At 50.6% G+C, this 23,247-nt stretch overlaps 1 non-coding gene across 1 annotated transcript; it reads right to left on the reverse strand.

Moving 5' to 3' along the window:
* Positions 1-1,127: 1,127 nt before the first annotated feature.
* TRNAF-GAA (transfer RNA phenylalanine (anticodon GAA)) lies at positions 1,128-1,200 on the reverse strand. Its single transcript has one exon. It is a non-coding gene; the product is annotated as a tRNA-Phe (tRNA).
* Between the last annotated feature and the right edge of the window lie 22,047 nt (positions 1,201-23,247).

Here is a 23,247-nt window from a genome sequence, read left to right on the forward strand (position 1 = left end):
CCGCCTGCAATGCGGGAGACCCGGGCTCAATTCCTGAGTTGGGAAGATCCCCTGGAGAAGGAAATGGCAACCCACTCCAGTATTCTTGCCTGGAGAATCCCATGGACAGAGGAGCCTGGCGGGCTACAGTCCATGGAGTCGCAAGGAGTTGGACGTGACTGAGTGACTAATATCTATCCTTATTTTTACACAAAAGTTGAAAGTAGATTGAAAATATATTTGGAATAAACCTTATTTCAGGAAATTCCCTCCTTATGATAATCCTCTACGCCAAACCAAACGCTGCCTAAATGAAATGCATGCTCCCCAGGGCCACTCAGTGAATCTGTCTCACAGAAGCGGCTTTAGCAGTTGCAGAATGGCCCTTCAACGATACATTATTTAAACTAAATGGATTTTGAAGGCCCTATTAAACTCTTGACAATTTTTTAATTGAGGGTAGTGATGGTGAAATGGAGATTTGACATGATCCGTGATTATGATGCAGAGGAAATATGACGGGACACATTGAGATGCCCTCCTGTTTCTGGAGCTCTTACAACCTGAGCACAAATAGGGCCATGAAGAGGAGATTAATTATTTTCCCCATGGAAAATGAAATGACTGCTACAATCCAAATAGTGACACCTAAAACAAGACATTCCACTTTCTGTTTAATTTTCCACCGTCAAGTTCAAAGAAATTATCATCTGAGAAGAGACTGGAAGACACAGTGGTGATGAGAGAGTGAGGTCTCAAATACACCGCTTTTGCCATTTTTGATATGTCTCTGTTTCATGTTTTCCCATCTTGTTAGTAAAAGAGATGAGAGTAATTTAGTCCTTTATTGACAGCTCGGGATTCTTATCCAGATTGCTGTTGTTATTTCAGTCACTAACGCCAGGCTCCTCTGTCCATGGGATTTCTTAGGCAAGAATACCGGAATGGGTTGCCATTTCTTTCTCCAGGGGAACTTCCTGACCCAGGGATGGAACCACGTCTTCTGTACTGGCAGGCGGATTCTTTACTGATAAGCTACCAGGGAAGCCCAGAGAGATAATTTTCGCGGAGTTTCAATCATGCAAATGGAGATCAAGCAGGTCACTAGAATTGCTCCTTCTCCTGGATGCAAATTAAAATGCTCAGTCTGCCGAAACCCGGGGTTGAACCAGGGACCTTTAGATCTTCAGTGTAACGCTCTCCCAGCTGAGCTATTCCGGCTCCCCTCACCCAGGTGAGGGGACGGGGTTGTGATGCAGTGATGATCTGGGGGCACATCGTCCGTCTGCACATCACCTCTCTTCACCCAGGGGCCACGCTTACTCCTCAGTGCAGGGCTGACTCTGGGTCCTGATTTCTCAGGCTGAGCACCTCACAGGTGCCCCATAATCAGTGTCCAATTAATGTTTGTGAATGAACGCACGAGTGAGCGAGTGACGGGGTCCCCAGGAGGGGCTGGCCCGCCCCGGCCAGGACCAGGCCCGCCCCCTTGCTGTGCTCTAAGCACCGTCTTCTGCTTCCTAGCTGAGTTCCGGAAGGTGCTCCAGTTGCACTGCTTGTGTTCCAGAAGGATACCTTCTTCCGTTTCTATCACAGCCTCCTTTTCTCCCTGGAGGTCCTGAGCGAGCTAGGAGAAGCTGGTCATGGTGAACGAGACACAGCTTCTCCCCCTCCTGCTACCCACCCACCGCTGGACCCCACATGAGGACCAAGATTCCCATCAGACTCCCCACTGGGGGCTCCTGACCCTGGAGCCACCGCCCCCCAAGTATCTCTAACACGCGCTTTAGGACTCTCGCAGCATCAGAGCCGCCTTATTAAGAGGCGCCTTGCTTGGGGTCCCACAGCCACAGTTCCTGGTCCAGGCCTGTATCTGCATGTTCAATGAGTGTCCAGGCGAGGCTATGCAGATGCTACCGGTTGGGGCCCCGTGTACGAACCTCCACTCTGACTGGCCCAGGGCCAGCGCTGAATCCAGCTGCCTCCACCACACCCACCCTCCGCATCTGTGTCACTTCCGTGCAGTAGAACACGTGACCGCCTTACCCTGCACGAGGCACAGCCCCCTTCTCTGTAAGTGTTCCCTGGCTACCAGCCGAGCAGCTCTGGAAGCCAAGGCGGCCCTCTCAGGCCCCAGGGGACCCATGACCTAGAGCGTGATCCCTGCTTTGCACCTCTCACAGCCCACGGCTGGCCCAGCTCACGCTGAGCGTGTGGACCTGGAGACTGGCCGTGACTTCCTAAGGAGCCTCATGGCCGCGAGTCGTCACTGCCAGCGACTGGTGCTGCGCCCGGCAGCCTGGTTTCCGGGGAAATCCCTCACAGAAGGGGCCTGTCTCGGGTGGACCTCAGACCTCCCTGCGGCCTGCCTTGCTGAGGTCAGAGGATGGGGCTGGAGCCTCAGGTCCACAGAGAGGCCATCTGTGAATACAGGTGACCAGGAGATGAGGCACTGAGGGTGCTCATAAACCCTGTCTCTGTCTGAGCCTCCAAGACCATCCCGGACACCCCCACGCCTCTGGGTCCTGCAGACTCTGCTGCCTGCACCGAAGGGACCAGGGCGACGGCAGCCTTGGGAAGAAGTGATGGAGCCTGTGATCTGCTCGGCCCTCCCCCGTCAGCTCCACTGAAGGGGCAGGAAGGGGCAGGGTGCACCCCTCGCCTGGAGCCAGGTGCGCCCCTGGGGTCAGGGGGCGGAGGAATGCTCTGTGCTCCTCACCCGGCAGGGCCAGGGGTGGAGGACGGGTTCCCCCAAGTCAGGGAGCAGGGTGCTGGTTCTGCTTTCTGGAGATGAGATGTGGACCTTCTGAGGGCTCGGGCAACCCCAGAGAAGAGCTCCTGGGTGCAGAAGGAGAAGCAGGTCCCAGGATGTGGCATCTGCTGCAGGGGAGGCCCTGAGAACCTGACCGAGGCCACCTCGCTCCAAAAGGAAGCGTCTGAGTGTCTGCCCAGCCCCAAGGACTTGGGTGCAGGGCAGGGTGCCAGCCACTGAAGGCTTCGCCCCCTCACCACTGAGAAGGAGCCCTGAAGGGTACCACCAACCCTAGTGGGGTACAAGCTGATTCAGGGAGAAGCCCCCAGTTCCCCTCTCCCAGGAGGGCTGGGGAGCCAGAACATCACCAAGTGAAGTCTGGAATTTTATACTCTAGACAGCATTGTAATCATGGGGCAGAGGCTTCCCTCATGGTCACAGATACCTGCTGAGACTTCATCCAGGTCCCAGGAAAGAGCCAGCCCTGAGTGGGGCTTCTGGGACCCCGTGGGGAGAGGCCAGTCGTTGAGGGGACAGTGGCCTGTGGGGTCTAGCTCCTTCCTATACCAAATGTGTTTATCTACCTGTAACGTCTCCAGCACCACTCCGCATCCCGTGTTGAGAAGTAGACTTTTTTCTTCGATAATCAAAGCCCACATTCTTGTGCATTTGATGCTACTCCAGTAACTGTGCTAGTCATTCAAATGTACGTTTGCTAATTTAGTCCTCAAGCAACCCTATGAGGTGTCATCATCTATTTTACAGAAAAGGAGTCTGCGTGGTGATTATTCACCAATTGCACAGGTTATGGATGGCTTAGCAGTGGTTAGAACTCACAGCAGCAATGGTTCTCAGCCAGGGGTGGGTTTTTGCCTCCCTGGAGGTCAGATGCTGCAGTCCGTGGGGTTGCAAAGAGTCGGACACGACTTAGTGACTGAATGACACCTGCACGCCGGTCACCAGTGTCTGAAGACGCTCTAGGTTCACGTCCATGCCCGCGGTATGTGCGCTGCGCACCTGGGGGTCAAGGCCAGGCCGCTGACATTCACAGCACACAGGACAGCCGAAGGCCACCCCCGCCCAGCCCAAACACCCCCAGTGCTGGAGCTGAGAAAACGGCCTGCTAGCGGTTGTCTGCCAAATGGAAATGGTTGAATTTTTCTGATCGTATAACATTATTAAATAAATCAGTCTATTCTAGAAAACCAACATTAGAATATGCAAATTACCTGCAGCAACAATATTGCCAGAGACAAGGCTGGTTAATATGTTTGTCTGTAAATGTTCAGATTGGTTCCTCTGTGGACGCACATATGCACACCCATGCACACACACACTTGCGCACACACACATTGGTTTTGCACGGAGTCTTTCTTTCTTCAGTTTATTCTTTTTTTGAAAATGGAATTGCGTGTGGTTGCTGATCCTTAAGATTTTTACTTAACCATCCACTGCACTAAAAATACACGTTATGGACTTCTTTCCACATCAGTAGAGACATATCAGGACAACTTCCCAGCTGGCTCACATGGTAAAGAATCTGCCTGCAATGCAGGAGACCTGGGTTTGATCCCTGGGTAGGGAAGATTCCCCTGGAGGAGGGCATGGCAACCCACTCGGTATTCTTGCCTGGAGAATCCCATGGACAGAGGAGCCTGGTGGGCTACAGTCCACAGGGTCACAAAGAGTCGGACACGACTGAGCAACTGAGCGTGCACGCACGCAAACGCAGGTCAAAGGTGACGTTCTCGAGGAGGTCACTCTGCCCCACAGTGGGAGTGGGTTGGAAATTTTTGTGGGGGCTTTTTGTTCGGGAGATGGCTCTGGGCCTTTAGTGGGCGGTGGCCCAGGGGTGTTGAACGTCCTATATTGTGCAAGGCAACGCCCCACGTGCAGATGAATCCCTCATGATTTTGAAATATCCCACCAGTAACTCTTGTGGTTAAAAAGCTTATTTAGAATAATCTAAGACCCAAAATTCATTTTAATTTAGATACAATCAATTTTTTCTTGGTTTCAGCATGACTCCGTTTTACAGGACTCTGGTGGGGTGGTGATCCTGGTTTGTGCCTCACCGTGTTCATTGTGGGAAACCTCGTCATGAATAGCAGTGCAGCTGGGAGAGCTGGACTCCGGGCGCCCACAGCGGAGGGTCTGGCCCGAGCCTGGGTCACTGGAGGGGATCCCTCAGGGGCCGACCTTGACGTTCCATACGTCTCCCCCGGGGCACCCACGCCTGTGCGTTTACATATTGAAACATTTCATTACTGACTCTTCTCTCTTTATTTCTCTTTTATGTTACAGTTAAGGTAATATATTGATTCTTCACACTTGTGTGTGTGAGTCATTGTGTCATTATATTGATTTTTTTAAAAGTCATGTGTGTAGGTTATATTATCTATGAATTTCATTTCAGGACAGTAAGGGGAGTGTTATAAACATTTATTATAGAAAAGAGGCATTTGGGTCTGACGTTTATTATAGGAAGGAGTCCTTTAGATCTGACCGAGCTGAAAATCCCTGATTTATCTCATTACACTTAATGTAGCCTCATGCTGGGCACACTTGTTTCACAGTTTACTTAACTCATCTAGCACTGATGGATATGGAAGTTCTTGGTTCATGTAAGCAACACTCTGATAAATAGACATATTTATAAAAATATGTCTGGGCATCACTGAATTATTTCCTTAGGCGGGGGGAAATTCATAGCAGTGGAATCGCTGAACCGGAGGTAAGCACATTTTCCATTTTAACGTAGTTTGTCCGAATTACCCCACTAAGGGAGCAGGAGACGCACGTGTGCGGGGCTCCGGGAGGAGCAGGGCTCGTGAGGCAGCGGACGCCATGCGGCGCGCCAGGCACTGGCTGGATTCCGCTCAGGCAGCAGCCTGACAGCTCAGGCAGCGTCCTGGCAGCTGCGTGTCTGTGCCCAGCAGCAGTGCCCGGGCCTCCACTAGGGCTGGGCCACCGTGCAGAGTGGGTGTCCCTCCCACCCAGCCACCGCTCTACAGTTAGCAAGCATCCTCTCATGAACCCCTTTGGGTGGTCTGCATGGATGCTCCTGTTGCAGCAATCATTCCAGACTGATCAGAAACCTCTCAATTTCAAGTGACTTTGGTTCACTTTTCGTGGCATTTTTTTTCACTTGGACCTTGTTATGCATCAGATTGAATTCCCTAAAAACTTAGGTGTTGAAGCCCTGCCCCCCAGGACCTCAGAATGTGACCCACCTGCCGGGAGCCGGCATATTGCATATTGAGTGCATATTGCATATTGCATATTGAGTGCATATTGCATATTGAGTGCAGCACTTTCCACAGCATCATCTTTCAGGATCTGGAATAGCTCAACTGGAATTCTATCACTGCCGGGAGCCAGCGTGAGGCACTCCGCCCATGACAAAGGTCATGAGGAAGGAGGCTCGGCATACGCAAAGGCGGGATCAAGCCTCAGGAGTCCCCCATCTACCCCCAAAACCAGAGTCTGCCTACTTTCTGCTTTGTGCCTTCACCTACACCTCTGACTTTACGGGGGGCTGCCCCCCACTACCTCTCTGAAAAAAGAGTTAGCTTACAGCTCCAGTTAATAATTCTTGGGTGTGACAGTGTTTCAACCTACAAACTCCTTTGGAAATCCTCTAGCCTGCCTGAATAGGTTTTTCCGGCCACATGTGATTGTTCAGAGCCTCCCAACTGTGAGAGGCAGGAGATGTTCTAAACTGTCTAAACACAGATTCTTTTGTGTAGTTAAAAGATTGATTAGAAATTGTATTGGTGAAGGGTTTTTCACTTGTTGGGCCAATGTTTGCTGCTAAGTCTCCATACCCCTTACCTACTGTGTCCTTGGCAGTGTATTGATTGATATAATGGGTGTATAGAAATGTAAGTAGTAGCCTCAATGTTTGTAACCTTGGACGCTTGAGTTAATTCTTTTCTTGATTGAGCCCACCTCACCTTTGCCCTATAGGAATGCAACTCTATCCAATGCTTTTTGGAGGCTGGCGCCTGACTTTAGAATAATCACCTGACTTTGGAATAATCACCTTTAGAGAAAAATAAGTTTCTTAAAATGTTAACAGGCCTCCTGGCCAGAAGATGATGTAAATCACCTGAACTTTTGCATATGACAAGTTTGAAAGCCTGGCTTCGATTAGAACCAGGAACTGCTGTCCTTGCATGACTCCACCCCTTCCCCCATTATCCTCTATGCATAACTTAAGGTATAAAAACTACTTTGGAAAATAAAGTGCGGGCCTTGTTCACCGAAATTTGGTCTCCCCATGTCGTTCTTTCTTTCACCTTCTGGCTGAGTTTTTCCTCTGAGGCGGGGAAGCTCATCGAGCCTACTAATTTTGCCTGGGCTTCTAAGATCCGACCGGGGAGGCCTTAGTGTCTCCTCTCCTTTGGGAGAACGGGAGGACGCCTGCGGCCTTCGTAGGTGATGTTAATTCCCTGCTTTGGAATTTTATTCAGCCTCTTTTCTTCACTGAATTTTCCTACTGAGCTATCCTTATTTCAGCCTCTTTTCTCCACTGAATTTCCTCACTGAGCTATCCTCATTCTATTACTCTTTATATCCTTAATTAACGTTTAGTTAAGCAATTGTTTCCTGATCTTCGCCTACGCCGTCTCTCCTTCCAATACCCTGGATCAGCCGGGGCTGGACCCCGGCACCCACCACAGATATCGTTAGTTCAGACAGCTCTTACTGGAGCAGCACCGCCTCCTCTGACATGACCAGTACCCGATCAAAGGGAGAGGTCCAGTGGCTAAGACTCTGAGCTCCCAATGCAAGGGGTCTGGGTTCGATCCCTGGTCAGGGAACTAGATCCCACATGCTGCATCTAAGACCTGGCACAGCCAAATAAATAAAAGCATTTTTTTAAAAGGGAGAGATTTGCTTGTGAGAACACATACACACAGACACAGGGACAGCATCACGTGAAGATGGAGGAAGGGACTAAGGCGACGCTTCCACTGCCCAGGGGACGCCAAGGATGCCCAGCAAACACCCAGGGGCTGGGTGAGGGCCTGGAGCAGCTGCTTCTCCCTGCTCAGAAGGAAGCAACCTTGCCAGAATCTCGATCTTGGACTCCCAGCCTACAGAGCTGTGAGACGGTCAGATTCTGTCGCTGAAGCCCCCAGACCAGGGTACTTCGTTTCCGCAGCCTGAGAAAACGAATGCAGACGTCTGAGCTTCAGTGACTGAGTCTGTCTCCTAAGGCCACTGCTCATCAGAAGCGTTGCGTGACAAAGCCTGAGGCCATCTCAGGAGTCATCTGGTCCACCCCCTCCCGGCTCCGACACACAAACAATGACAACCCAAACAAGCTGCAGGACTGGTCCAAAATCCAAGTGGGTTGGCAGCACCTCCTGCCTCCTGCCTCGGTTTTGGACTCCCGCCGCCAGAGCTGGGAGCCGGTGCGTTTCTGTCGGTCATGCCCTCTGTCTAAGCGCTTTATCTCATTCCTGCTAGACCCAAGCCCCGGCTCACTTCCTGTCCGGGCCGCGGGAGGTCTGGTAACGGGCCGACTCACGGGGCTGGTGGCACTTCCACGTGCGTCTGGCGCAAAGGACATGCTCGGGGAAGCTTCCCTGAATGGGATGAAGTATGAACGTTCACTCTGGGCTTCTCTGGGGGCCGTGAGTCAGGTCCAGGAGGTGCTTCAACAGCACCCCTGAGAGGAGGACAAGGCCTGGCCACAGCAAGCGTGCTGGTCACAGGCGGCATCAGCCTGGAAGGTAAGTACTGGGAACAGCAAAACGACTCCAGGCCCTGTCTCTGAAAGATGCTTCTGAATCCACAGCAACTGCTCAAGCATCCTGCTGCGATGCCCTTCCCCTCCACACTGTGAACCGCGTGCAGAGCCTGACGTTCAGAGCCTCAATTCCCCAAAGGAAGGGAGGGTGGTGACCAGCTAAAAACCTCACCTGTGTGCAGCTTGTTAACCCTGGGGCCACCCAGTGAGAAGGCCCTGGTGCTGAATGCAGTCTGTACCACGTTTCTCATCATCTCCTCTGCCCTGAAAGGGCATCAGGTCAGGAGAGATGAGAGAGGGAGGAAGACAGACAGTCATATGTGGTGCAATGCCGAGATGTCTGTCTCTTAAATGTCTCCTCTTTTTTGTCTCTTCAGCATCCTGTTCTTCTTCTTGTTCAGTCTCTCAGTTGTGTCCGACTCTCTGCAACCCACGGACTGCAGCACGCCAGGCCTCCCTATTCTTCACCACCTCGAAGAATTTGCTCAAACTCATGTCCGTTGTGTCGATGATGCCATCCAACCATCTCATCCTCTGTCTTCCCCTTCTCCTCCCACCTTCAACCTTTCCCAGCATCAGGGTCTTTTCTAATGAGTCAGCTCGTCGAATCAGTGGTCAAAGCTTCAGCTTCAGCATCAGTCCTTCCAATGAATATTCAGGGTTGATTTCCTTTAGGATTGACTGGTTTGATATCCTTGCAGTCCAAGGGACTCTCATGAGTCTTCTCCAGCACCACAGTTCAAAAGCATCAATGCTTTGGTGCTCAGCCTTCTTTATGGTCCAACTCTCACATCCATACATGACTACTGGAAGAACCATAGCTTTGACTGTACACACCTTTGTCCACAAAGTGATGTCTCGGCTTTTCTATATGCTGTCTAGGTTTGTCATAGCTTTTCTTCCAAGGAGTAAGTGTCTTTTAATTGCCTGGCTGCAGTCACCAGTGATTTTGGAGCCCAAGAAAATAAAATCTGTCACTGTTTCCACTTTTCCCCCACCTATTTCTCATGAAGTGATGAGACCAGATGCCATGATCTTAGTTTTCTGAATGTTGAGTTTTAGGCCAGCTTTTTCACTCTCTTCTTTTACTCTCATCAAGAGGCTCTTTAGTTCTTCTCCACTTTCTGCCATTAGCGTGGTATCACCTGCATATCTGAAGTTGTTATTTCTAGAAAGGTGCTGAATTTAAAAACTTTCTATGAATTAAACAAACCAAGTTCCTAGGATTAAAAAAAAAAAAAAAAAAAGTCACATGGCCACCATTTTGCAAGCTCCAGCCCGCAAGATAAAGTTTAAAGCCCATCAGCATGGCATCCTCCACCCTTCATGGTTTTGTCTGTACTTTGCCTACAAAGGTGCGTCTAGCCAAAGCAATGGTTTTTCCAGTAGTCATATATGGATGTGAGAGCTGGACAATATAAAAGGCTGAGTGGCAAAGAATTGATACCTTCAAACGGTGGTGTTGGAGAAGACTCTTGAGAGCCCCTTGGACTGCAAGGAGGTCAAACCACTCAATCGTAAAGGAAATCAACCCTGAATATTCATTGGAAGGACTGATGGTGAAGTATCACTTCCAATCCTTTGGCCACCTGATGCCAAGAGTCGATTCACTGGAAAAGACCCTGATGCAGGGAAAGATTGAAGGCAGGAGAAGGAGACAACAGTGGATGATATGGTTGGATGGCATCCCCGACTCGATGGACAGGAGTGTGAACAAACTCTGGGAGATGGTGAAGGACACGGAAGTCTGGCGTGCTACAGTCCATGGATGGCAAAGAGTCAGAAACGACTGAGCGACTGAACAACAGAAATTCTTCTGCCCCAATCTTTCCTCCCCAAACCCCTACGCCCTCCAGTGGCTGCTCACGTTAATACAGAGGATCTTCAGGGGAGGAGACGGGCGTCCCTTGAAGCGGAGCCCACAGCGCAAGCTCGCCGCCTCTGGCGAGCGTCTTTTAGGCGGCGCTTAGGGAGGTGAAGGGGCCCCAACCCCCTCGGGCTCCCTCTTGGCTCACGGCCCCTCCAGGTCCTCGCCGCAGGTTCAGACGCCCTGTTTGCTCTCGCGGGATGCTCTGCTACGTGCTTATCCCCGCGGCAAACTTAGACTCGGCTTAGACCTCCCTGAGGACCCTGCGGAAAGAATCCGGCCCTCGCACTCCTGTGCCCGGTCCCGGCTCCCTGTCGCCCGGTTCGCCCGGTGGTGTGTTTGGTGCTTCCGGCGCCCGACGCTCCCACGTGAGCTCGGGGCAGAGGGCGGTCACGTGTGACCTGGCTCGGGGCCTGGCTCGCGCGGCCCTGCTTCTGCTTCAGCATGTCGACCTCTCCGGCCGTGCGCCGACACCCAGCCCGCCGGTAGCCGCGTGTGGAGACGGAAGCGAAAGGAGAGCCGAGGCTCCGGGCTCGCAAGGTCCTCGGGGCCCTACCGCTTCCTCCGCACCTCCTGACCCGGACCCTGCGCCCACCCCTGCAGGCTGCAGCGGGGACGCTTTGTCCCGACGCCCGGAGCACCGTGTGCCCAAAGGGCAGCGGATGCGGAGGCTCCGGTCCGCCTGGGGAGCGGGGCTGGCCGCGGAGGGGCGGGCCTGCGGGCTGGGATAGGAGGGGAGGGCGCGGGGCGCCTCCAAACCGCCGCGGGATTTCTGCGAAGGAGAGGTCCTGGGAAAGGCCTTGCTCTGGGTGGATGAAACTGGCTTCTATTTTTGGCCGAAGCCAAGGGGAGCAACTGCACTGAAATGCCCGGCCTTGTGGGCAGCAGGCGAGTGGGCAGGGCCACCCTCTGTCCACCTCCTGCCCAGGCAGAGAGCGGGAGGAGGCGCTAATCCCTGTGGTTCAGGCACCAGCTACCCAAACCCACAGACCACGGCTCATCCCCAGGGGCCGGAGGTGAGCAGAGGAAGTAATTCTGACCCCGAGTCTGACCTTCATCCTGGCCTGGATGGACCGTGTCAGTCCTCAGGAAGAACGCGGGGCTCGGGGGAGGACGGGGTAGCCCAGGGACCTATCCTGGAATCACTGGCCTGGCGATGTTTCCACTGGGGCCGCAAGAAGTCTTTGGAAAATGTGCCTTTAACCAGAAAAGGGGTCTTAACACTTCAATAGTTTACAACCCTGGGGGAAGTGTCTTCTTTGTACCAGGGCTCTGGGGGAGGAGAGGGCACTGTTCTCTGTTTATTTTGCATTATTTTAACGTATTTTTATTTGCTTTACTTAAGTTAATCCTCATGACATCTTTGGGAGTGGGTGACTTCTTCAGCTTCAGGAACTCCTGCAGGTGCCCAGCTGTTGTTGGTGAGATGCCCACCAAAACACACAACTCAGACACACACTCACACACACACACACACTTTCACACACACACACTCATGCACGCACGCACAGACATCCTCACACACACACACACACTCACACTCACACACTCACACTCACTCACACACACCACATGCTCCTTTTCCCCAGGTGGGCAGGCATTCATTCAAGCCGCTGTCTGGCAACCCTGGAGGAAGGAGGAGGGATAGGGCCGAGGTCATGGAAAGCAGAGGAGAATGGTGGGGGGCCGGGGTGGAGGGCTGCTGCCCTGTCCCCTGGAGAGCTTCAGTCCCACTAGAGTGTGAGGAGGGGTCCAAGGGCCTGAAGCCTACTGGATTTTTCAAGAATTACTGCGAGAGTTGCTGCATTAAAGTGGAGAAGACCACTTTCTTCATTTGTGTAGAGACAGCTCTGCTCCGGTGCCCCACAGGGCCGGGAGATTCAAACGAATCCGAAAAAGCACCCCTGAGTGGCCTGGTGATCCAAGGATGGGCATCTCCTGGAGACGGGGTGCAAGACGGATGCAGAAGAGGCAACGGGGGCAGGTAACTGGCTGACAGGCTGGTTCTGGGCGGGTGAGCTGCCCTCTGGGGACTCACAGAAGCACATGGGGGACAGTGTGAGGGGCTAGACCTGGTGGGCTTAGGCAACTGCAATTGTCATCAAAGGAAATGTGATTTATGTTAAAGACACAGGCCTGGGAGGTCAGCTGGACACCTGGATCACACCACTATTATAAAGAAAAAGAAACAGATTCAAAGAAATTCAATACTTTTTATGAATTTCACATAAAAGTAGATGAATGGAGAGCAGCCAGGATATGAAAACAGCTCTTGCTTAAACTTTGGGAGAACACAGGCGTGCAAGAAGCAAGAACCTCTGGTTTTCATCACGAATCCACCTGCTCTTTTGTGGCAAGTTGGGCAGAGCTTTGAATGCGTGTCCTTTGCCTGGGCTTTTCCATCACTAAAACAGAGTCGTTATGGTTGAATAAGTAAACACACAGTTAGGTTTGACTGGTAAAAGAAGATAATTCATTTACAAAGATAGAGCATTCCATCTTTAAAGTACCTGGAGGAAATAGGAGCTATTGCAGAAAAACCTACTAATTGTTGGTTATGTGGACTGAGTGACTGTTGAAGTCTGCGGTTTGTTTTGGTTTTGAAGAGTATCACTGTGGAGGACTGAAAATGTGAAGATGGCACTGCTCCACAAGCTGGTCCACACCCTCAACACAATCCTTTTGAAAATCCCAGCTGCCTTTTTTTTTGGCATAAATTAACAAATAGATTCATACAGAAATACAAGGGACTCAAAATAGCCAACACAATCTTGAAAAAGATCAAAGTTGGAAGACAGATTCCCTATTTCATGACTCAGGACAAATCTACACTGATCGAGATGGTGTATACTGGCATAAGGATAGACATATGCTGAGAGTCCAGGAATAAGTTCATATATTTATAGGTAACGGATTCTCACCAAGGATGCCAAGATAGTCCACTACTTTGTGGAAAAAATAGTCTTTTCAACAAGTGGTGCTGGGATAACTGGATATCTACATGCAGAAGAGAGAAGTTGGACCTGAACCTCATACCATACACAAGTTGACTTGAAGTGAATCAGAGACATGAGTCCTAGAAGAAGACAGGAGTAAAGCTTTGTGACCTTGGGTTAGATATGACACCCAAAGCACAAACAACACAAGAAAAAATAGAGAAATCAAACTTCATTAAAATGTAAAACATTTGGATTTCAAAAGATACCACCAAGAAAGTGAGAAGACACCCTGCAAAGTGAGAAAGATATTTGCAGATCTAAATGATAAGAGTTTAGTATCCAGAATATATAAAGAACTCTTACAAATCAATAATTAAAAAACAACCAAATTTTTAAATGGGCAGAGGATTCGAATATACATTTCTTTAAAGGTGCACAGATGCCAATAAGCACATGAAGAGATGTTCTGCGTCACTAATCATTCAGCTCAGTCCAGTTCAGTTGCTCAGTCGTGTCCGACTCTGCGACCCCGTGAATCGCAGCACGCCGGGCCTCCCTGTCCATCACCAACTCCCAGAGTTCACTCAGACTCACGTCCATCGAGTCAGTGATGCCATCCAGCCATCTCATCCTCTGTCGTCCCCTTCTCCTCCTGCCCCCAATCCCTCCCAGCATCAGAGTCTTTTCCAATGAGTCAACTCTTCGCATGAGGTGGCCAAAGTACTGGAGTTTCAGCTTTAGCATCATTCCTTCCAAAGAAATCCCAGGGCTGATCTCCTTCAGAATGGACTGGTTGGATCTCCTTGCAGTCCGAGGGACTCTTCTCCAACACCACAGTTCAAAAGCATCAATTCTTCGGCGCTCAGCCTTCTTCACAGTCCAACTCTCACATCCATACATGTCCACAGGAAAAACCATAGCCTTGACTAGACGAACCTTTGTTGGCAAAGTAATGTCTCTGCTTTTGAATATGCTATCTAGGTTGGACATAACTTTCATTTTCATATGAAAATGCAAATCAGAATCCCCATGAGATACCACTTCACAGCGACTAGGATGGCCACAATCAAAACGATGGACACGTGACAAGCATCAGTGGGAACACGGGGACATTGGGACCTTTTGTGCCTGCTTAGTTGCTCAGTCGTGTCTGACTCTTAGCAACCCTGTGAACTCTAGCCCACCTGGGTCCTCTGACCTTGGGATTCTCCAGGCAATCCCAGTGCTGGATGTGGGTTGCCATTTTCTCATCCAGGGGATCTTTCTAACCCGGGGACTGAACCCATATTTCCTGTGTCTCCTGCATTGGCAGGTGGATTCTTTACCACTGAGCCACCTGGAAAGCCCTATACATCACCAGTGGGAATGAAAAGCATGTTTCCCTTTGGGATCCTGTTTGGCAGTTCTTCAAGAAGTTAGGCTTGGAGTTAATTCCACTTCTAAGTATATACCTGAGAACTGAAAACATATGCACACAATAACTTGTATGCAAACGTCCACCGCAGCATTATTCATAAAAGCCAAAAAGTGAAAATAACCCAAATGTCCATCAGCTGATGAATGGATAAACAAATGTGGTCTAGCCAAACAATGGAATGTTGTTTAGCCATTACAAAATGAGGTTGTGATACATGCTGCAACATGGATGAACTTGGAAAACATTATGCTAATAGACGCCAGAGACCACAGGACACACGTGCAGATTCCACTTATATGAAGTCTGGAGTCAGCAAATCTATAGAGACAGAAAAGTACATTAGTTGCTGCCAGGGGCTGGAGGAAGGACAATGGAGGAGTGATTGCTAAAGAGTGGGGTTTTGGGGGTAATGAAAATGCTCTGGAGTTAGATAGTCGTGATGGTTGCACAACTTTGTGATTTTATTAAAGCAATTGAATTATATGCTTTAAAAGAGTGAATTTAATGTATGTTAATTATAGCTCAATTTTTTTTTAATGTTCAGTTGTGGGTAAAAAAAATAAGAAAGAATAACACTCGAGAAGTATGGTCTGGCAGTGCAGCCATCAGCTCGTGAGACATGAGCCCTGACTCTCCCAAGAAAAGGGGCTGACCTCTCTCTCACAGAGAGAGAACTGGAGTTGGGATTACCCCCGACCCCTCACACTCAAGCAGAGAGTGCCTCTCCCTTGAGTTGGTACAGAAAAGAATTTCCCATAAGTCTCCTTCAGAAATCTCAGCCACCCTCCCCAGGGCCTCTTGTAGTCCACATCACGTTGTGGACGGCCCCAGACTGTTACCGTCCAGATACCAGCCTGTGTCTAATACGTGCAACTGTTTGCACGTATTCCCCAAGTCTGAAATCTGAACGGCCTTAAAGAATTCAGACTGTAAAGGAAGCAAGCCAGAACTTACAGGTATGGTCTTTGCAGCATTTTTTGTAACCCTGAAAAACTGGAAACAGCTAACTACCCAACAATAAGGAATGGGGTAGAAAAATCATGGTGCATCCTTACCATGGAGCATTATGGAACTCCTGAAAATAGTGTCTAATAAATAATTTGTAGTGACATGGGGAAATGCCTATGATAATAGCAAGCAAAAAATGCAAGAGACGTGATTGTATGGGTATCATTTTCTCAACTGTGACAAAACACACTTGAGAAATGCGCAGACTATTTAATAATGACCATCTTCAGTGGTGGGTAGCTTCCATCTGCATTTTCTTTTCAGGTTGTGCACAGTAAGTATGTGATGTTTTTGTTATTTAAAAACTAACTCATTTGGGATGAAATCCAGTGGCGAAGTAGAAGAACAGAGTTTTGACACAGCCTTGGATGACCCACAGGGGTTGAGCAGGAAGATGCAGTTGGCCTCACAGCTTCTCTGCAGCATCCACTTGGGCAGAAGCCAAAAGGGGAGGTGTGGCGTCACCTTGGACGTCAGCCGTGCCCACCGCAGGGCATGAGGTGGTGGCTTGTGGTTCCACGAGGAGCCTGGCCCCAGTGCTGACCTGAGACAGGAAACCTGTGGGTCTAGTCCCACGAGCTCTGTGACTAGGCTGATTATCAACACTGACGATGAGGGCTTTTAGAGTTTCCCTGGTGGCTTCCTGTACACTATTTCTGTCGATTCTCTAACTGAAGGAAGGCCCATGATGACCTCCTGGTACTGACAAAGAAAACGAATCTGTATTTGTAAATGAAATACGAGATGCAGCAGCAGGTAACCCCCGGCTTCTCAGAGGCTCAGCACAACAGAAGTTGATGCCCTGTTCACTTAACAGTCACATCCACAGACCACTTCTGGCGTGGCGGCCTCTCACGTAGCATTTCAGGACCTGGGTTCTGGCCTCTGTGGCTCTGCCCTCTTCTACGTGCTCAGAGCTTTCTCCCTGCTGGCAGGTGTTGGTTGGAGGTCAGGCAGCTGACCAGAGGCAGAGCCTGTGGTCCCGCCGTCCCCCAGCGCCTCCAAGTCCTCCCCTCTGGGATGTTCTCTGGTCTCCTGCATCCCTCCAGGGCATCGATGCGGGAATGGTCACCAGGAAGGGTGAGACAGTCTGGTGAAAGCATTTATGGGAAATGAGCTGCGAGCCTTCCCAGCTCCATCAGCCACCCCTCTGCCAGGCTTACTCTCCAGCTTTGCTCTTCCGGGATTACCCCCTTAAACATCAAAAGGGAAGCAGACGCCCGTTTGCGGGCAGTTCACTCCTGTGTTTCGGGGCCACGCTGGCGTTTATAGGTTTGTTTCTGCAAGAGCAGGACTTCAGAGGCTCTTTCAGACCACTTAGGGCCTCTCCCCGCCAGAGGGATGGGCTGCCCGCCACAGGAGGGCAGTCCTTGGCTCCGCCCTCTGCTCTGAGGGTTAACCTCCCCAGGAAGGTCTTCATTAAAAAGCCTGAGTAGCAACATGAACTTGAACTTGGTTGACTACTTATCATCATTAAACAAAGGGTCTATAATTCAAATGTGCTTTAAAGAAATGCAGGTACCTGGACATACTTATTAATTCACAAACATTTATTAAAAGAAATGAGAAGGGATCTAATTAACATCATCTCGACACTTCAAACAGTTTCTTATCTGACCATCACATGAACTCTGCTGAGACAGAGTTTCCTATCCTGTGTTATATAGCTGGAATCTGGTACCTTGACTGGTGAGTGAGGGGACCAGGCTTCACCTCTGCAACCTTGCGTTCCTGGCTTGTGATCTCCTTGAACCCATTTCCTTGTCTGGAAAGTGAAGGAGTAAAAATTAGTCAGTTAATAATGCCTACTTTTCAGAGTTAGGGAGAATTGAATGGGATAAATAAATTCCCTGGTGGTTCAGTAGTAAAGAATCTGCATTGGATCCCTGGGTGAGGAAGATCTCTTGGAGAAGGGAATGGCAACCCACTCCAGTATTCTTGCCTGGAGAATTCCATGGACAGAGGAGTCTGGTGGGCTATAGTCCATAGGGTCACAGAGGAGTCAAACACGACTGAACAACTAAACAACAAACAGTAAATCCACAGCATCTGAGACACACTTGTGACGACTGCTTCACTCACAGATAAGGAAACTGGGCACAGACAGTATTTCCTCAAAGCCAGGCAGCGAGGAGTAATAAGGCTGGTGAGCCTCTGGGTTGAACACCTGAATCTTCCTCTTGTGCCTTTATTTTCCAGGAAATGTGATGGATAAGGCACAGACGCTAACAATGCACCAGCCCATAGTCCACAGTTAGGAGTTCTTTCTATTTAATTCATAAAATGTCTCAATCACTATCTAGTCAAACTCTGCTACTTTAAAAATCATTCTTTATTCCAGCTTCTTGAATTAAAAGCATCTCTCATTTCTCTTCACTCTTTCTCACTCAGGATGAATACTCAGCTGGGCATTCTGGAATTTCCAGGGCCATCTCCTTAAAATGCAGTAAGAATTTATCAGCATCTCCAGCCCCCACACGAACAGGCCTGGAGGAGACCAGAATGAAGAGGGACGGACCTGCCTCCTGGAGTCCTGAGGCCCAAGGGCCGGTCCACCGCCTGGCTGTTGTATCCTCGCAGTTTATTCTGAGTCTTGGGATCCTCAACCATAAACTGGAGATACCTCTTACCTCACAAGCCCACAGGATCAGATGGAGTAAGTGTTAGTCGCTCAGTCTTTACAACCCCATGGACTGTAGCCCGCCAGGCTCCTCTGTCCACGGGATTTCCCGGCAAGAGTACTGGAGTGGGTTGCCATTCCCTTCTCCAGGGGATCTTCCCGACCCAGGATCGAGCCCGCGGGCCCTGCATTGGCTGATGGACTCTTCACCACTGTGCCACCACGGAGGCCCCCAGAGAGAGTAAAGCTTGTTGCAAATTGTAAATTTCTGTGGGATTGTTTTTTACTGCCGAAACCACCCATCCATCACCAGGCAGTTCTTCAAATAAGAGCCAGATCTCTCTCCCGTGGCAAGAATCGTGACTAATATATTCCAGGATGCTTTGCATGTTCTCGGCCTTAAAATAAAACTGCACCCAAACAGGAATGCAGACTCGGTCCTGCATTCTCCAGCTCTCACTGAGTCTCTCCTCTCTGCCGGGCTTCAAGCCCAGTTCTCCGAAAAGACAGGATGAATGGCATTAGTCCACCCTCGGCTCCTTCCCAGTCCAGTGCAAGGAGCCAGACGTTCGCGTAAAGTGGCTTATGCTTTAAGAGGGGAACAACAACCCAAAAGCGTTAGAAAAGCTGAGAGAAGCAGGGGCTACTTTGAGTTTAGTGAGATCAGGAGGAGAAAATGCCTGAGTCCTAACAGTTGGCTCAGCTTTGGCAGGTGAAGGGAAGCCCGTGAGCGCAGCTTGGAGGCAGGAGATGGCAGGGTTTGCAGGGACCTGGGAGGAGCATTTTGACTTGACTGAATCAAAGATCCATCAAGAGCAGAGCTGAGGGAGCTGGAAAGTCAGACCGATGATGTTTTCTAGGATAGAGGAAAAGGACCCCGCCAGGGTTTACAGAGGACCTGAAGTGGGTGGAAACCGGAGGCAGGCAGAGCTTCGCAGAGGCCGCGGCAACGGCCCAGACCTAAGGACGGCAGCGCCAGGGACTGAGAGACCCTACGGGCGTGTTGAATAGAATCCACACGACTCCTCTGAGTAATATAGAAGGCCTGGGACTCTGCGAACTGGTAAGCAAGTCAGGGTTTGTCTCAATGTTGCAAAAGCTCCGCAGACTCAGCCATTTGACACATCTGCATTAGACGTGTGCTGGGGGCTGAGGACACAGACTGGGGCGGGCTGGGGGTGGGCAGGGAGGCGGACCCTAAACATGCCGCTGTCCAGAAACGAGGGGCCAAGAAACAGGGCGACAGGACAGTGTCCTGAGGCAGGAGACTGCCGCTCAGGTAGGGAGGTGGCGCTGGGCTGAACTCTAAGAGCCAGGGCAGGGCTGGGGAAACAGCCATCTACACAGCTTGGAATCCAAAGAGCCGTTTAGCGTGTTCCCTTTGGACATCAAGACGCCAAGGTCCCAGATTTCCACTGTAGTCGAGGGGTTAAGAATCTGCCTGCCATTGTCTGGGACACAGGTTCAATGCCTGGTCCAGGAAGATTCCACCTGCTGAGGGGCAGCTCAGCCCATGTGCTGCAACTACTGACCCATGCACCTTAGAGCCCCAAGCTCTGCAACTGGAGAGTAGCCCCTACTTGCTGCAACTGGAGAAAGGCTGTGTGCAGCAGCAAAGACCCAGTCTCAAAAATAAATAAAGGTATAAAAAGACTCCACGGTCCCTCTGTGGCCCTAACCAGGGCCCGGGCTCCTGTTTTCCATCCTGTAGCTGCTTCACTTGTCTCTTGCGTTTAGTAGATTCTCAACCTCTAATAACTTCTTTTTCCTCCCACAGTGGTCACGGGCCAGTTTCTCATCCCTTCTTCCAAATAGCTGACCTTTGGGTGTCTGGATGGGTTTTTATTAAGTTTCTCCCAGAGACCAGCTTCATAGATAACACTGAGCACTATACAGAAGTGTCCTAGAAGCTTCTAGACGTTGCATAGTCAAGACCAGTCCGTTGATATATGATAGGATCATAGGCCACTAGGCAATTCTCACAAAAAGGCGAACTTTTCAGTCCAAAAGGTGAGTCCACACATCTGGTCTGACAAATGCTGTTTCTGGCTTGATTCCTTGTCTGAGACCATTTGCCAAAACCTCTTCATGAATCAGTAGTTAATCTGAGGAGTTCCCAATCAATTCAGTAGTGCATTGGTTCCAGGCATAAGATATCAATTTGATTTGGTTATAAAATGTAATATTCTATAATTCACAGAGGATCTAATCCACATACCATGTGGTTTTGGAAGAAAGACCTCTGGAAAAATTCAGGGTCTTGCAGGATGAACGTTTCTCATCTGCTTCCTGATGTCACTCCAGGCCTTTCCATTCACACTGAAAGATAATCATCTATTAAGAGCATTGCCCCTCATTTCAAGAACACTAAGCTTGTTCCACCTGGTTTACTTGGACTTGGGTTCTCCCGTCCTCTTGCCCTGACTAATCGTCTCAGACCACATGAGGTGGTCCCTGCTCCGTGGTCAAGGGCTGTGAGTGAAAACACCCTGCATACTGTAACCTGGTCGATCTTCCGAAACCTCAGTTTTAGCTCTCGTAACCTGGTGGTGGTTGGTGGTGGTGGTTTAGTCGCTAAGTCATGTCCAGCTCTTGTGACCCCCATAGACTGTAGCCCGCCCCTCTCTGTCCATGGGATTTCCTAGCCACGAATACTGGAGTGGATTGCCATTTCCTACTCCAGGGAATCTTCTGGATTGAACCCATGTCTCCGGCACTGCAGACAGGTTCTTTACTGTCTGAGACACCAGGAAATCCCCTAACTCCTTCTGTTTCATTGTCTCATTGTGTTCTCATGCATGAGACCATTTAAGCCCACAGAGGTGATTTGTCCAAGACCCAGAATCCCTGTCTACTGAGTGCATCCTGCTCAAATGTTGAGCAGCCCAGCACCCACCACTGTGTATGGTAACGACCCTTGAACGTCCACATGGCCTCTCTGCCTGGCTGTCCAGCTTCTTCCCCTCTCCTGTCTCGGCCATCACGTCCAGTGGAGCAAGGATGTCTTGAGTTCTCTGAGCCTGTCGTGACCCAGAGGGCCTTCCCTGGCCTCCTTGGATCTGCCCCACGAGTCATGGGTGGGCTTCAGGGAGACTGAGTACCCCGGGAGGACACATGTGGAATTTGTATTATGTGCTTATGTGAGTCTGTCTGGGTAGGAATCCAAAGTTTTCATTAGCTTCTCAAAGAAGTCAGTGGTGCCTCCCCTCCAAAAAAAGTGTTAAAATTCATTTTCACACTGGTTTCCTTCCCCAGAGTGTCCCGTCCGCTCCTCCTGACCTGTGATGTAATGTTGCTTTGTCATTTCTCTTCAGAACTTAAAACCAAATACTGACATCAGGACTCAGATTTCCCTTCCCACAACGGTTTATTGTTCTCTTCTTTCCAAGTATTCACTCAAAGGGGAGAAGCCAGAGTATTCCTAGGGTGGCCTTTACACATACAACTAATATGTGAGAACCCATTCCAGCTGACCACACGTTGTCTGTAAACCTTAATCATTCCCCGTGGAGGAGATTTAAATCCCCACTTGGCTCAAGGGCTTCCCAGGCGGTGCTAGTGGTAAAGAATCAGCCCGCCGACGCAGGAGCCACAGGAGACCCGGGTTCAATCCCTGAGTTGGGAAGATCCCCTGGAGGAGGGCATGGCAACCCATTCTAGTGCCTGGAAAATCCTATGGACAGAGGAGCCTGGTGGGCTACAGTCCACGGGGTCTCCAAGAGTCAGGCACAACTCAGTGACTAAACAACAAAACGATAACACAGACGCATTTGGGGCGTCACCAGTGGAGGGGTCCCCCTAGGTAGAAGCCTAGGAGGCTGGTAAACATCCTAGTGTATACAGGGCGGCCCCACAACAGAGAAGCATCTGGACCATAGCATCAACTTTGCCGGGGCTGAGGATCTCTGCTGTAGAGCCAGCTGTTCCCATCCTTCCTGCCAGCTCAGCTTTCACCTCCGCCAAGTGCCCACAGCCCCTTCTCCCCTCCTGTTCGTTCCCAGACACTCAAAGTGCCCGTTCCCCCGAGTGTGGCTCTCCAGTGACACTCTTCAGTCTTCGCAGGCTGTGAGGTCAACAAGGATAAATTTATACCTGATCCATCCGCGCTCTCTCAGAGGCCAGCCTGGAGCTTCGTGCCCTGGGCAAGGGCACTCAGATACGGGTCACCTGCATGCAGGGGAATGCCCTCATCTGCCTCTTCTCCCAGATGTCAGTTCCGAGGAATCCGGAAGGCAGGAAGTTCTCACTTCAGAGGGGGACCCGCCAGCCGTGTCTGGAAGAGACTCAGGCAGCACCAAGCCTCTACCAGCCGCAGGAGAGGAGCCAGCAGAAAAAGAGATGAGGCAACATGGCAAGAAATAAGATTCTGTGTGCAAACAGAGGCTCCCCACAAAAACACTGAGATCAGGAAGGACATGTGGGTGGGTGGGCGCTTGACCAGACTTAGAAGTGAGTCAGGGCCACTGCTACCCTCACTAGTAACCTCTGCTACCCCGAGTCCCAGTCCTAGCAGAGCAGAAACCGGGAGTTTGGGGGCAGCCACACCCGGGGGCTGGGCTGGCTCCCAGCAGAGGGGCCCAGGCCAGCCCTGGGCCGGAGCACAGACGTGCCAACTGGTAACTCAGCTTTCTCTCTGCAAGTCCCTGAGCTGTGCAGGAGGCTGAGTGTCCCACAGGCCTGGGAAACTCAGCATCTAAAGAAATAGGCTCAGTTATGTCCAGCTCCTGCCCCTCCTCCCGAGCGCTCAGAGCAGGCGCTCTGCTGGATCTCAGCTTTACCTGCCTGGAGGCTGAGATGGCAACACGGTCTGTGGAGTCCCGGCTCTGAACCCCTGAGAACAGGCAAGGGGAGCTGCCAGGCCCCTTGTGAAAGGACTGATTGGAGACAGGTGGGGACGAAAAAGA

The sequence above is a fragment of the Bos taurus genome, chromosome 23 (genome assembly GCF_002263795.3).
Source record: "Bos taurus isolate L1 Dominette 01449 registration number 42190680 breed Hereford chromosome 23, ARS-UCD2.0, whole genome shotgun sequence".
Taxonomy (NCBI): domain Eukaryota; kingdom Metazoa; phylum Chordata; class Mammalia; order Artiodactyla; family Bovidae; genus Bos; species Bos taurus.